Here is a 14,467-nt window from a genome sequence, read left to right as displayed (position 1 = left end):
ACTGTGCTTCAACATAGGAGTATTATTATGGTGTGTGTATAAGGTAAGACATATTATCTGGCGTTTTGTTTCGCAATATTATGCAAAAGCAACTGTTCTTACCTTCTGGTACCTGCTGATCTGTATTTAGGATCTGCATAAGTTCTGAAAATTTGCGTGCCTTTGTCGTCCGTTTTTCTCTATCTTCTTGTTATGAGACATTCATCCTCCGCTGTTGCCATTTCTAATATAAAGTAGTGTAAAGTTCTTACTTATATCTGTCAGTAAACTCACCATGAAAGCGCTAAAACATACCGGTGTAGTGAGTTTACATTATTCACCCAAGGAACTTTAGTTATTAGAGAGTTCCGGTCGGACGGTTTTTCACGGGACACATTTTCGGCGTTGTTGTTTCCGGATGAGGAGATGCTGCTCCTTTATTGATTGAAGTAAAGTCTGAATGTCATTAAAACAGTTAGCTCCATCTTTCGACACTTCTTCCACCCCCGTCCTTGCACGCTACACCGCTACAACAAAGATGACGGGGAGAAGACGCTGTCGAAGTGGAGACACGTAAATAAGACCGCCCACAAAACGGCGCATCCTGAAGCAACTGTCAGAAAGCGGCTTGAAGATGATCTGTAAAACATCATCTATGCAATATTTTGACCAAAGAACCACCATTACATGTTATGTAGACCTCAAGGAAGTATTTTACATTCAGAAAAAAAAAGAAAAATAATATATCTCCTTTAATACGCCCTATAATCCGGTGCACCTTGTATATGAAAAAAGATCGAAAATAGACCATTCATCGGCAGTGCGCCTTATAATCCGGGGCACCCTATGGTCCGGAAAATACGGTTACACAATTGTAAATTACACCCTTTTAAATCCATTACATTGCTTGATGGGAAAATGCAAAACTCTCTCCACACTTATTCATGTTTGGGGCGCATTTTAGCTGCTTGATATTTCTGATTGATTACGAAACTTAAAGGAGGTTGTCACGGAAGTAAACAAGGTCGAACTTTCACATATTCTTAATATCCAATTATATTGATTATTAATTGTATATCCATTATATTAATATAATATGTACATATACAGTACAAGCCAAACGTTTGGACACACTTTCTCATTCACAACACAACTGATGGTCCCAACCCCATTGATAACACAAGAAATTCCACTAATCAACCCTGATAAGGCACACCTGTGAAGTGAAAACCATTTCAGGTGACTACCTCTTGAAGCTCGTCGAGAGAATGCCAAGAGTGTGCAAAAAAAGTCATCAGAGCAAAAGGTGGCTTTTTTTTTCTTTTTTGAAGAAACTAGAATATAAAACATGTTATCAGTTATTTCACAATTTTTTGTTAAGTACATAACTCCACATGTGTTCATTCATAGTTTTGATGCCTTCAGTGACAATCTACAATGTAAATAGTCATGAAAATAAAGAAAACACATTGAATGAGAAGGTCTGTCCAAACTTTTGGCCTGTAGTGTATATAAGTATACTGTATATTAGTTACTTTACATGCAGTTGGCTTACGGCCCCCAAATCAAAAAGTTTGGACACCCCTGGCCTTCAACAATTCCCAAGAAATTCCCTTCCTCTGCGTCAAACTATAGTTGGTTTCCGTCTTCCCTCCCTCAGTTCTTGTACATTCATTGTACATTTTTTTTTTGCTTTCATCCTTTCCCCCCCCCTTCCTTTTACACACACAATGCACTAACGGCCCCAATTTAAACTTACACTCATGCGATCTGACATGTATACAAAATAGCAGGCATTAAGTATCTTTCTGGCTTGTATTGTTTTTCCACATGGACAAATTCGATTACAAGCGCCGTGGAAACCTTTCCTGGTGGGGGGCGTGGATGACGACGTCAATAATGTACACAGGAGCCAACAGTAGTTGGGGCAGGGGGGGAAGGACACGTTTCCCGGCATACATTCAGCATGTGTTTTCGAGGCGAGTGAGTGACACTGGCGTTATTATCTGTCCACTCTCCAACATACTTTTTGTCTCTCCTATTCCCTTCGCACTCGGCCCGTGTTCACTTTTGCTCCCGCTCCTTACGCCCGCCACAACCCCTGAAATCACACAATCGGAAGACTGTGAAAGCTGCTATCTCACTCGCTGCATCCCTACCCCAACCTTGTCGTCCTCCCCCCACCGTACCTCTGACAATAGTCTGGCAATCTGAGCAGAGCCGGGGAAATAAAGGAGCAGCACGGCGTTTTTAAAGAAGGGAGAATGTCAACTGTCAGTCTGGCTGATGGCGGAATCAGCGCGAGCCATCAAACTTGTGTCCTGAGAGAGAAGGAAAAGAAGGCGCGGGACGAGGAGTGGGCCGTGTTTAATGAGAGGAAGGGAAAATACGAGCCATGAAGGGACGGAAGCGGTCCATGCATCCTTGGCTTTCGATTGTGATTTTGGTGCAAGGCTCCTCTCAGCGTCTCCTTTGTTTTGTGCCGTTCGAGGGATTTAGAGCAGCGGACCCCAACCAACGGTCCGCCGTGACGCATTATATTTCAAAAACAATTTGAAATGTGGGCTCGTCAGACCACGGAACACTTTTACACTTTGCATCAGTCCATCTTAGATGAGCTCGGGCCCAGCGAAGCCGGCGGCGTTTCTGGGTGTTGTTGATAAATGGCTTTGGCTTTGCATAATAGAGTTTTAAAAGTTAAAGTCCCAATGATTGTCACACACACACTCGGTGTGGTGAAATTATCCTCTGCATTTGACACATCCCCATGTTCACCCCCTGGGAGGTGAGGGGAGCAGTGAGCAGCAGCGGTGGCCGCGCTCAGGAATCATTTGTTGATTTAATCCCCAATTCCAACCCTTGATGCTGAGTGCCAATGAGGGAGGCAATGGGTCCCATTTTTATAGTCTTTGGTATGACTCTGCTGGGGTTTGAACTCACAACCTTCCAGTCTCAGGGCGGACCCTCTAAACACAAGGCCACTGAGCAAGTGAAAAGGCCACTGAGCAGGTGTTTAACTTGCACTTACAGATGTAGCGACCCACTGTCGTTACTGACAGTGGTTTTCTGTAGTGTTCCTGAGCCCATGTGGTGATGTCCTTTACACACTGATGTGGGTTTTTGATGCAGTACCTCCTGAGGGATCCAAGGTCACGGGCGTTGCCGCTTACGTGCAGTGATTTCTCCAGATTCTCTGAACCTTTTGATGATATTATGGACCGTAGATGGTGAAATCCCTAAATTCCTTGCAATAGTTGGTCTAGAAATGTTGTTCTTAAACAATTGGCTCAGGCATTTGTTCACAAAGTCTAGGCCCGGTCAGGGCGTTGAGGGGATCCGGTTTGGTGGCTGCAGGATCAGGCCTCTGCTTTTTGCAGATGATGTGGTCCTGATGGCTTCATCTGTCCAGGATCTTCAGCTCTCACTGGATCGGTTCGCAGCCGAGTGTGAAGCGACTGGCAATGGAATCAGCACCTCCAAGTCCGAGTCCATGGTTCTCGCCCGGAAAAGGGTGGTGTGCCATTTCCGGGTTGGGGAGGAGATCTTGCCCCAAGTAGAGGAGTTCAAGTACCTCGGAGTCTAGTTCACAAGTGAGGGAAGAGTGGCTCGTGAGATCAACAGGCGGATCGGTGCGGCGTCTTCAGTAATGCGGACGCTGTATTGATCCGTTGTGGTGAAGAAGGAGCTGAGCCGGAAGGCAACACTCTCAATTTACCGGTCGATCTACGTTCCCATCCTCACTTATGGTCATGAGCTTTGGGTTATGACCGAAAGGACAAGATCACGAGTACAAGCGGCCAAAATGTGTTTCCTCCGCCAGGTGGCGGGGCTCTCCCTTAGAGATAGGGTGAGAAGCTCTGTCATCCGGGGGGAGCTCAAAGTAAAGCCGTTGCTCCTCCACATGGAGAGGAGCCAGATGAGGTGGTTCGGGCATCTGGTCAGGATGCCACTCGAACACGTCCCTAGGTGTTTCGGGCATGTCCGACCTGTAGGAGGCCACGGGGAAGACCCAGGACACGTTGGGAAGACTATGTCTCCCGGCTGGCCTGGGAACGCCTCATGATCCCCCGGGAAGAGCTGGACGTTTGGGCTTCCCTGCTCAGGCTGCTTCCCTGCTCAGGCTGCTGCCCCGCGACCCGACCTCGGATAAGCGGAAGAAGATGGATGGATGGATGGATGGATAGATGGATGGATGGATAGATGGATGGATGTATTAGTTCACAAAGTGGTGACCCTAGCCCCATCCTTGTTTGTGAATGACTGAGCATTTAATGGAAGCTGCTTTTATACCCAATCATGGCACCCACTTGTTCCCAATCAGCCTGTTCACCTGTGGAATGTTCCAAATAAATGTTTGATGAGCATTCCTCAACTTTGTCAGTTGTTTTTGCCACTTGTGCCAGCTTTTTTGAAACATGTTGCAGGCATCCAATTCCAAATGAGCTAATATTTGTAAAAAATAACAAAGTTTACCAGTTTGAACGTTAAGTATCTGTTCTTTGCAGTGCATTCTATATTCTATTGAATATAGGTTGAAAAGGATTTGCAAATCAATGTATTCTGCAACGTGCCAACTTCACTGGTTTTGGGTTTTTTTAATGATAAAAATACTAATAGGAAATCGCCCATTTGTTATTTTTGTCATATCGATTTTTTTGCCCATATGAGACCTGTATCGGATTTTCTTATGTCAATGTGAACAGTACACTTCTGAATTTTTAAAATCCGACCCAGGCCTCTTTCGCTTGTAGATATAAATCAGCTATGTATATGCAAGAATTGATTTGACAGAAGACATTTTCGTGTCATCTTCGTCAGTTCCAGGTCCGAAGTGGCGGTCAAAGTTGTCAAATTATCTCCTCAGCCATCTGCTGTCCAGGTGAAGTGAGTGATTTATGATCTACAATAAACTTGCAGGGAGCAGGGAAGCGAGGAAGCAGCAGAGCACTCCATGAAGTCAACATCGGCACACAAGAAGTGATCAGTGCGACCGAGGTGAATCATGACGCCGCTATAAATAGTTTGTCTGCATTAGCGCTTAAAGCAAAAATATAATTAATACTTCGTTAATATTCAAGTCACAAAATGTAAATTGAGTATTGTTGGCGCTTTTTGAACGGTTACTTATGTAAGCTGACTTTTATTGACATATATTTGATATTCAGAATGCATTAAAAAAAAGTACATCCGTCATCAGGGTGCAAGATTTTACAAAACGACGACAAGAAAAGTAGCTCATACTCCAGTCCAAGGTAGCAGGGTTGAAGAACGCACAAGTTTGCAGTGATCACTTCGTTAAAAGTTTGTTTGATATCAATCAATCAATCAATCTTTATTTATATAGCCCTAAATCACAAGTGTCTCAAAGGGCTGCACAAGCCACAACGACATCCTCGGTACAAAGCCCACATACGGGCAAGGAAAAACTCACCCCAGTGGGACGTCGATGTGAATGACTATGAGAAACCTTGGAGAGGACCGCATATGTGGGTAACCCCCCCGCCCCCTCTAGGGGAGACCGAAAGCAATGGATGTCGAGTGGGTCTGACATAATATTGTGAGAGTCCAGTCCATAGTGGATCCAACATAATAGTAAGAGTCCAGTCCATAGTGGGGCCAGCAGGACACCATCCCGAGCGGAGACGGGTCAGCAGCGCAGAGATGTTCCCAGCCGATGCACAGGCGAGCGGTCCACCCCGGGTCCCGACTCTGGACAGCCAGCACTTCATCCATGGCCACCGGACCTGTGCCCCCCCCCCCCCCCCCCTCAAGGAAAAGGGGAGCAGAGGAGAAAAGAAAAGAAACGGCAGATCAACTGGTCTAACAGGGGGGCTATTTAAAGGCTAGAGTATACAAATGAGTTTTAAGATGGGACTTAAATGCTTCTACTGAGGTAGCATCTCTAATTGTTACCGGGAGGGCATTCCATAGTACTGGAGCCCGAATAGAAAACGCTCTATAGCCCGCAGACTTTTTTTGGGCTCTGGGAATCACTAATAAGCCGGAGTTCTTTGAACGCAGATTTCTTGCCGGGACATATGGTACAATGCAATCGACAAGATAGGACGGAGCTAGACCGTGTAGTATTTTATACGTAAGTAGTAAAACCTTAAAGTCACATCTTAAGTGCACAGGAAGCCAGTGCAGGTGAGCCAGTATAGGCGTAATATGATCAAACTTTCTTGTTCTTGTCAAAAGTCTAGCAGCCGCATTTTGTACCAACTGTAATTTTTTAATGCTAGACATAGGCAGACCCGAAAATAATACGTTACAGTAGTCGAGACGAGACGTAACGAACGCATGAATAATGATCTCAGCGTCGCTAGTGGATAAAATAGAACGAATTTTAGCGATATCACGGAGATGAAAGAAGGCCGTTTTAGTAACACTCTTAATGTGTGATTCAAACGAGAGAGTTGGGTCGAAGATAATACCCAGATTCTTTACTGATTCGCCTTGTGTAATTGTTTGGTTGTCAAATGTTAAGGTGGTATTATTAAATAAATGTCGGTGTTTAGCAGGACCGATAATCAGCATTTCCGTTTTCTTGGCGTTGAGTTGCAAGAAGTTAGCGGACATCCATTGTTTAATTTCATTAAGACACGCCTCCAGCTGACTACAATCCGGCGTGTTGGTCAGCTTTAGGGGCATGTAGAGTTGGGTGTCATCAGCATAACAATGAAAGCTAACTCCGTATTTGCGTATGATGTCGCCTAGCGGCAGCATGTAAATACTAAAGAGTGCAGGGCCAAGAACCGAACCCTGAGGAACTCCGCACGTTACCTTAACATAGTCCGAGGTCACATTATTATGGGAGACGCATTGCATCCTGTCAGTAAGATAAGAGTTAAACCACGACAAAGCTAAGTCTGACATACCAATACGTGTTTTGATACGCTCTAATAAAATATTATGATCGACGGTATCGAAAGCAGCGCTAAGATCAAGAAGCAGCAACATAGATGACGCATCAGAATCCATCGTTAGCAGTAGATCATTAGTCATTTTTGCGAGGGCTGTCTCCGTAGAGTGATTTGCCCTGAAACCGGATTGAAAAGGTTCACAGAGATTGTTAGACACTAAGTGTTCATTTAGCTGCTGTGCGACAATTTTTTCGAGGATTTTCGAAATAAAGGGAAGGTGGGACACCGGTCGGTAGTTTACCATGAGGTCAGGATCAAGGTTAGGTCTTTTGAGCAGAGGATGAATAACCGCTTTCTTGAATGCTAGGGGAACAGTGCCAGAGGAAAGTGATAAGTTTATAATATTTAGCACTGATGGACCTAATAATACAAAAAGCTCCTTGATAAGTTTCCCAGGAAGTGGGTCAAGTAAACATGTTGTTTGTTTTATCCCACTTACACGCTGTAATAGTTCCTCTAATGTTATTTCATCAAAAAGAGAGAGACTATTTTGTATTGCAGTATCCGTCGTAGATACAGTTGTATCTGTGTTCATAGAACCCAGTTGTAGCTGGGATGCATTGTCTTTAATCTCCTTTCTAATGAGTTCAATTTTCTTATTAAAGAAATTCATAAAGTCATCTGCCGAGTGGGTGGAGCTATTGGGAGGAGTCCCTTGTTGGGTTAGCGATGCTACTGTACTAAACAACAATTTAGGGTCGTGTTTGTTGAGGCGGATGAGATTTGAGTAATATTTAGCTTTAGCTAAGGTAAGCATGCGTTTATACGATATTAAACTATCACTCCATGCTTGATGGAAAACCTCAAGCTTGGTCGCGCGCCATTTGCGTTCCAACTTTCTACATGATAATTTATGAGCTCTGGTTTCCTCTGTAAACCATGGGGTGCGCCTTTTAGGGGCCCTTTTTTGTTTTAGCGGTGCTATACTATCAATGGTTTTGCGCAGGGCATTGTCAAAGTTGTCAGTGAGGTTATCAATAGAGCCGACATAATTTGGGAATGGTGCCATTACCGAAGGCAGTAGGTCAGCAAGAGTCATCGTTGTGGCGGCATTAATGTTGCGGCTGCTATAGCAGTTATTATTATTATTAGTTTGTTGACAATGAGTCAGAACTTCGAATTTTATAAGGTAATGATCGGACATTACTTTAGTATACGGGAGTACCATAACTTTGGAGGTGGTGACACCCCTGACCAGCACTAGATCTATCGTATTGCCGTTGCGATGCGTAGGTTCATTTATTATTTGTGTAAGACCACAGCTATCAATTATAGTCTGGAGCGCCACGCACTGAGGGTCCGATGGGGTATTCATATGGATATTAAAGTCCCCCATTATGATTATATTGTCTGCGTGCGTCACTAGATCAGCAACGAACTCTGAGAATTCATTAATAAAGTCCGAGTAGGGCCCTGGGGGGCGGTAGATAACAGCCATATCGAGAGGCAGCGGTGCGACAGACCTCATAGTAAGCACCTCAAACGATTTGTATTTATTATTTAGGTTAGGGGTAAGGTTAAAGTTTTCATTGTATATTAGTGCGACCCCCCCACACCTTTTAAGGGGACGGGCAATATGCGCATTCGTATAGTTAGGAGGAGATGCCTCATTTAGCGCAAACAATTCGTCTGGTTTGAGCCAGGTTTCGCTAAGACCAATGACGTTAAGATTGTTGTCTCTAATGACCTCATTAACTAATAACGTTTTGGGAGACAATGATCTTATGTTTAAAAAGCCCATATTATAAGTATTGGGCTGTTTTGACGAGTTTTTGTTTAAATTATCCGTAGTAGAAATATTAATAATGTTGCGTTTATTATACGTAGTGCACTTTAAATAGTTTCGACCATATCTAGGAATTGATACGACGGGAATTTTCAGATTGTTTGCTTGATGCTGCAATCGACTGAACGCATCATGATTTGCCACCTCAGTAGAATGCATATCTACCCCGGACACATTCACAACAGAAAACACATTATGTGAGTTGTGTGTTATTCTAAGAAAATTGCTATGCGTACAGGAATTATCCAGCCTGGTGCTGGCTAGTTCTAGCTTAACTGACTCCTCACCCGGACTAGCAGGCTCTGTAATTGCCTGTGACCGGGCTTGCTCTAGTGTAGTTAGTCAAATGTGACTTAAACAGTAGTCTATATTCTTAGACAGGATGATGGCGCCTTCCTGGTTAGGGTGAAGGCCGTCCCTCATCAGCAAGCCTGGTTTGCCCCAGAAAGAGGGCCAATTATCAATAAACGTTAGTCCCTGTTGTCTACAGAAGCTAGCCAGCCACTTGTTAAGCGAGACTAATCTGCTATATCTCTCATCATTGCCTCTCGCAGGCAGGGGGCCAGAGACAATTACTCGATGCCTGGACATCTTTCTAGCGAGATCACAAGTCCTGGCTATGTTTCTCTTTGTAATCTCTGACTGTCTCATTCTAGTGTCATTGGAGCCAACGTGTACAACTATATTCGCATAACTAGTGGTGCGATTAGCCTGTCGTACGTGTTTACTAGGCCTGTTGCGAGTTAGCTCCCTAAGATTAGCCTCAATGTCAGGTGCTCGGGCCCCCGGGATGCACTTAATTGTGGCTGGTTTGCTAAGCTATATGTTTCGGGTGATGGAGTCCCCTATGACTAAGGTGTGGTGCCCGGTAGACTGGGGTGTAGGACTAGCTAAAGAGCTAAATCTATTATGCGTCTCAACCGGTACACCGTAGCTTGTAGGCCGCTTAGGACTACTACAGGCTGGGCTAGTTAGCTCGCTACAGCTAACGCTAGCAGATGTGTCCGCAACATCTAAAGTTACGAGATTACTCTGTTCTAACTGGCGGACACGGCCCTCTAGCAGAGCCAGCCTCTCCGTGAGTAAGGTGCAAGACGCGCAGGAAGCCATACTCACGGTGTTTTCTGTCACCGAGTGAAGTTCCTGCTGTCTTCCGAGAAGTCCTGGTCACGGTGTGCAGGAGTAGACTCCTTCTGACCGGCGTCCGGCGACGCCTTTCTCCGCGCTAGCTTCGTTAGCTTAGCAGCTAGCTCTGCGGGAGGGGTGGAGAGACAGAGATCGGGTGATTTGCAAGTTAAATAGTACTACTAAATATGTTGAGAAAGTAATAAAGAAAGCTGCAGAACAATTTAAAAGCACACAAATAGAACGATACTTAGCTTTTTCGAAACAGCGAGCAGTCAGCAAGCAGTCACGCACGATATACTTTTAACATTTATTTCCCATTAAAGTATTATCTTGATATTATTTGTATTTCTTAAACACACGTTGCTACTATTTTTTCAAAATGCACCAACTCGGCAAGTCTAAATAAAATAAATCAAAACCTAAAAGAGTTACGTTTTTACCTGTGGCAGCAATCATAAATTAATCTTTTAGCACGTACACAATGTTGACATCTAGTTATATTTTGATAAACAATCATAAATGAATCTTTCAGCATATTCACAATGTTGACGTCTATAGTTATATTTTGATAAACTGTCATAAATTGATCTTTCATAATGTGAACGACCATATGAAAAGATCAGATTTGACAAAAAAAATCAGAATTGGACATCTGACCCTGAGTGTGAACGTAGCCTTTGTGACGTGGAACAATGTATATAATAGAACATATCAAATGTACGTGTGCCAGATAGTAGCCAAGGGCTAATTTCCATCTGCAGTCCCCGGCAGGTTAATGGTAAATAGCACAGGTGTCAAATTTAAGGCCCAGGGGCCAGATCTGGCCCATCACATCATTTTATGTGGCCCACGAAAGCCTGGAATTAATGTCAATAAAGTATTTAATCTTTTCTGACTTAATATATTCATTCTTTCTGTTTTGACAGAAAATGACATGTACTGCATATATTTATATTAAATTTTATCTAATGTAACAAATATTATACCATTACATTTTTTTCTTAAAATAAAGATACTTAGCTATGCACTTGGCTTTTGTATGAATCTGTAATAATAATGTTGGTAATGTTAATAATGTATTGTTGGTTACATTTGTGTGAATTTAGTTTGAAAAGTAGTAATAATCTGCAATAGTAGTGAAATATTAGTTTTGTGTTTCCTAATAATTTAACAAATATGATATTATTATTCAAACAACAAATAAACTTGTAATACCATGAATTAGGCCGGGGCGATATGGCCAAAAGAAATAAAATCCCCGATTTGTTCACAAAACAATTCAATTGATCATTTCCCGATTTTTTTCTCCTTACTTTTTAAAGAAAACATTTAATACAAATGATAGAGATAAACATTCAAAACAGGTGTTTTCTTTTGTTAAATCAAAAACTATTAGATTGCACATATTTGTATTCAATATAATAAGGTAACGAATATTTTAATCATTACATTTTTTCCTAAAAATTTTCAACTATGTGTTTGACTCATGTATGAATCTGTAATAATAATGTTGTTAATGTTAATGTATTGTTCGTTACATTTGTGTGAGTTTAGGTCGGAAAGTAGCAATAATCTGGAATAGTAATGAAATATTAGTTTTGTGTTTCCTAATAATTGAACAAATATGACATTATTGTACAAAACCCAAAACCAGTTAAGTTGGCACGTTGTGTAAATGGTAAATGAAAACAGAATACAATGATTTGCAAATCCTTTTCAACTTATATTCAATTGAATAGACTGCAAAGACAAGATATTTAATGTTCCAACTGGAAAACCTTGTTATGTTTTGCAAATGTTAGCTCAAAAGCATAAATGGCAAAAAAAAACTGAGAAAGTTGAGGAATGGAACAGGTGGGTGCCATGATTGGGTATAAAAGCAGCTTCCATGAAATGCTCAGTCATTCACAAACAAGAATGGGGCGAGGGTCACCACTTTGTCAACAAATGCGTGAGCAAATTGTCGAACAGTTTAAGAACAACATTTCTCAACGAGCTATTGCAAGGAACTTAGAGATTTCACCATTTACGGTCTGTAATATCATCAAAAGGTTACGGACCTTCGACCCCTCAGGCGGTACTGCATCAAAAACCAACATCAGTGTGTAAAGGATATCACCACATGGGCTCAGGAACACTTCAGAAAACCAATGTCAGTAACTACAGTTCGTCACCACATCTGTAAGTGCAGGTTTAAAATGTACTATGCAAGGGGAAAGTCATTTATCAACAACACCCAGAAACGCCGCCGGCTTCGCTGGGCCCGAGCTCATCCATGATGGACTGAAGCAAAGTGGAAAAGTGTTCTGTGGTCTGACAAGTCCACATTTCAAATTGTTTTTGGAAACTGTGGACGTTGTGTCCTTCGGAACTAAGAGGAAAATAACCATCCGGATTGTTATAGGTGCAAAGTTGAAAAGCCAGCATCTGTGATGGTATGGGGGTGTATTAGTGCCCAAGACATGGGTAACTTACACATCTGTGAAAGCACAATTAATGCTAAAAAGGTACATACAGGTTTAGGAGCAACATATGTTGCCATCCAAGCAACGTTATCATGGACGCCACTGCTTATTTCAGCAAGACAATGCCAAGCCACGTGTTACAACAGCGTGGCTTCGTAGTAAAAGAGTGCGGGTACTAGACTGGCCTGCCTGTAGTCCAGACCTGTCTCCCATTAAAAATGTGTGGCGCATTATGAAGCCTAAAATACCACAACGGAGACCCCGGACTGTTGAACAACTTAAGCTGTACATCAACCAAGAATGGGAAAGAATTCCACCTGAGAAGCTTAAAAAATGTGTCTCCTTAGTTCCCAAACGTTTACTGAGTGTTGTTAAAAGGAAAGGCCATGTAACACAGTGGTAAAAAATGCCCCAGGTGACAACTTTTTTGCAATGTGTTGCTGCCATTAAATTGTAAGTTGAAAAATAAGTTTCTCAGTTCGAACATTAAATATGTCGTCTTTTCAATCTATTCAATTGAATATAAGTTGAAATATTTTTTGCAAATTATTGTATTCTGTTTTTATTTACGAATTACACAACGTGCCAACTTCACTGGTTTTGGGATTTTTACAAACAAACAGACAAACAAACTTGTAGCAGATAGATAGATAGATAGATAGATAGTACTTTATTGATTCCTTCAGGAGAGTTCCCTCAGGAAAATTAAAATGACCATTAATGCAATCTTACATTCACGACTCTGACCCCCGGGCCGCGGAGTGCACCCTTAACCGCAATGTAGTCCTTGATTAAAGGGGTTTGACGCCCCTGCTTTGGAGGGTTATGGCTCCTCTTGCATGAGAAAGAGCAAAGCAAGCAAGGCGTTGTTTGTGAGTTTTAACACAGACATCACAAGTTTCCAAAAAAGCGAGAGGGCACGGGAGCAGCGGGGCATTGAGCTGCAGAGAAAGCGGGGTTGCAGAGGAGGCGGGGAGAAAGAGAGGCAGCCCTGTTTGAAGAGCGCTGTTGAAATATATCAGTGTGTTTACGTTCTGGAGGAACAAAGTGTTCCGTTGGCAGAAGAGCACTCGACTGTCCGTTTCCCCCAGCGCTGTTTTTACCTGAGCCTTTGTGTTTGCGTACGTGTGTGTGGACAGTGTCAAGGACAGTTCTCGTTGCCAATAAAGTCTTTTGCCAAGGATCTCAATAAAACAATTCAAACTAAAGAACTGTCGCATATACAACCGTTTGTCAGGCCCTTCATGTGATCGCTGATTTGCAATGGGAAAAAGGCCCATGTCTTTCAAACTGAACTTGGTTCTTTACTCGGACCTTAAAGCCGTTGTTACCTTTGAAATAGAGTTGCTTTTTTCATTAAGGATTTGCAAGTAACCTTTTGATCCACCATTTTGAATCCTATTGCCTAATAATTGCAGCAATGGCGTGCTGCAAAGTTGTTTTTACAGTACGTCTATAAAGTATGCTTCATGACCCAGTCTGTAATCTGGACTAACACTCGTGCTTATGAGCAAACACAAATGTGTATGTGTGTAAATGTCAGCAAGGTTGTGTCAGTTTTTAAGTTGTTTCATTCTTTTTTTAATAAAAGCAAAATAAGTACCGTAATCCATAAATTCCCACTTTTTGGCATTGCATTGTTTTGTACCAAAAAGTTGTATTTTCTATAATAAAACTAAAATAAGTCATCTAGAGGTTGCCACTTTTTAGCATTACATTGTTTTGTACCACTTTTTTTATTTTTTTTTTATTTTTTTATTATAATAGAACCAAAATAAGTAATCTATAAGTTACCACTTTTTGGCATTGCATTGTTTTGTACCAAAAAGTTGTATTTTCTATAATAGAACCAAAATAAGTCATCTATAGGTACCACTTTTTAGCATTGCATTGTCATGGAGGGGTTTACGCTTGCTGCGGTTCGTTCTCTCAATGCAACAATGGACGGCTCTGGACGACAGCGTGAAGGTAGGATTTGGTTTATTTAACATCAATCACCAAACTACCAAAATGCAGGTAAAACAACAAAGAGGCAAGCGTGCCTAAAGCACATGAAGCTAAGACTTAGCAAAGACTAGGACTAACAATGAATAACAAAATTTACGTGGCATAGGTGTGACGCAAACAATGAAGCTACCCCGAGTGACCGGAAAAGGCAGAACTAAATAGAGTCTCTGATGAGCAAC

The sequence above is a fragment of the Nerophis lumbriciformis genome, linkage group LG23, assembly GCF_033978685.3.
Source record: "Nerophis lumbriciformis linkage group LG23, RoL_Nlum_v2.1, whole genome shotgun sequence".
NCBI classification, from domain to species: Eukaryota; Metazoa; Chordata; class Actinopteri; order Syngnathiformes; family Syngnathidae; genus Nerophis; species Nerophis lumbriciformis.
The sequence above is the reverse complement of the archived record's forward strand: the minus strand, read 5'-3'. Positions refer to the sequence as shown.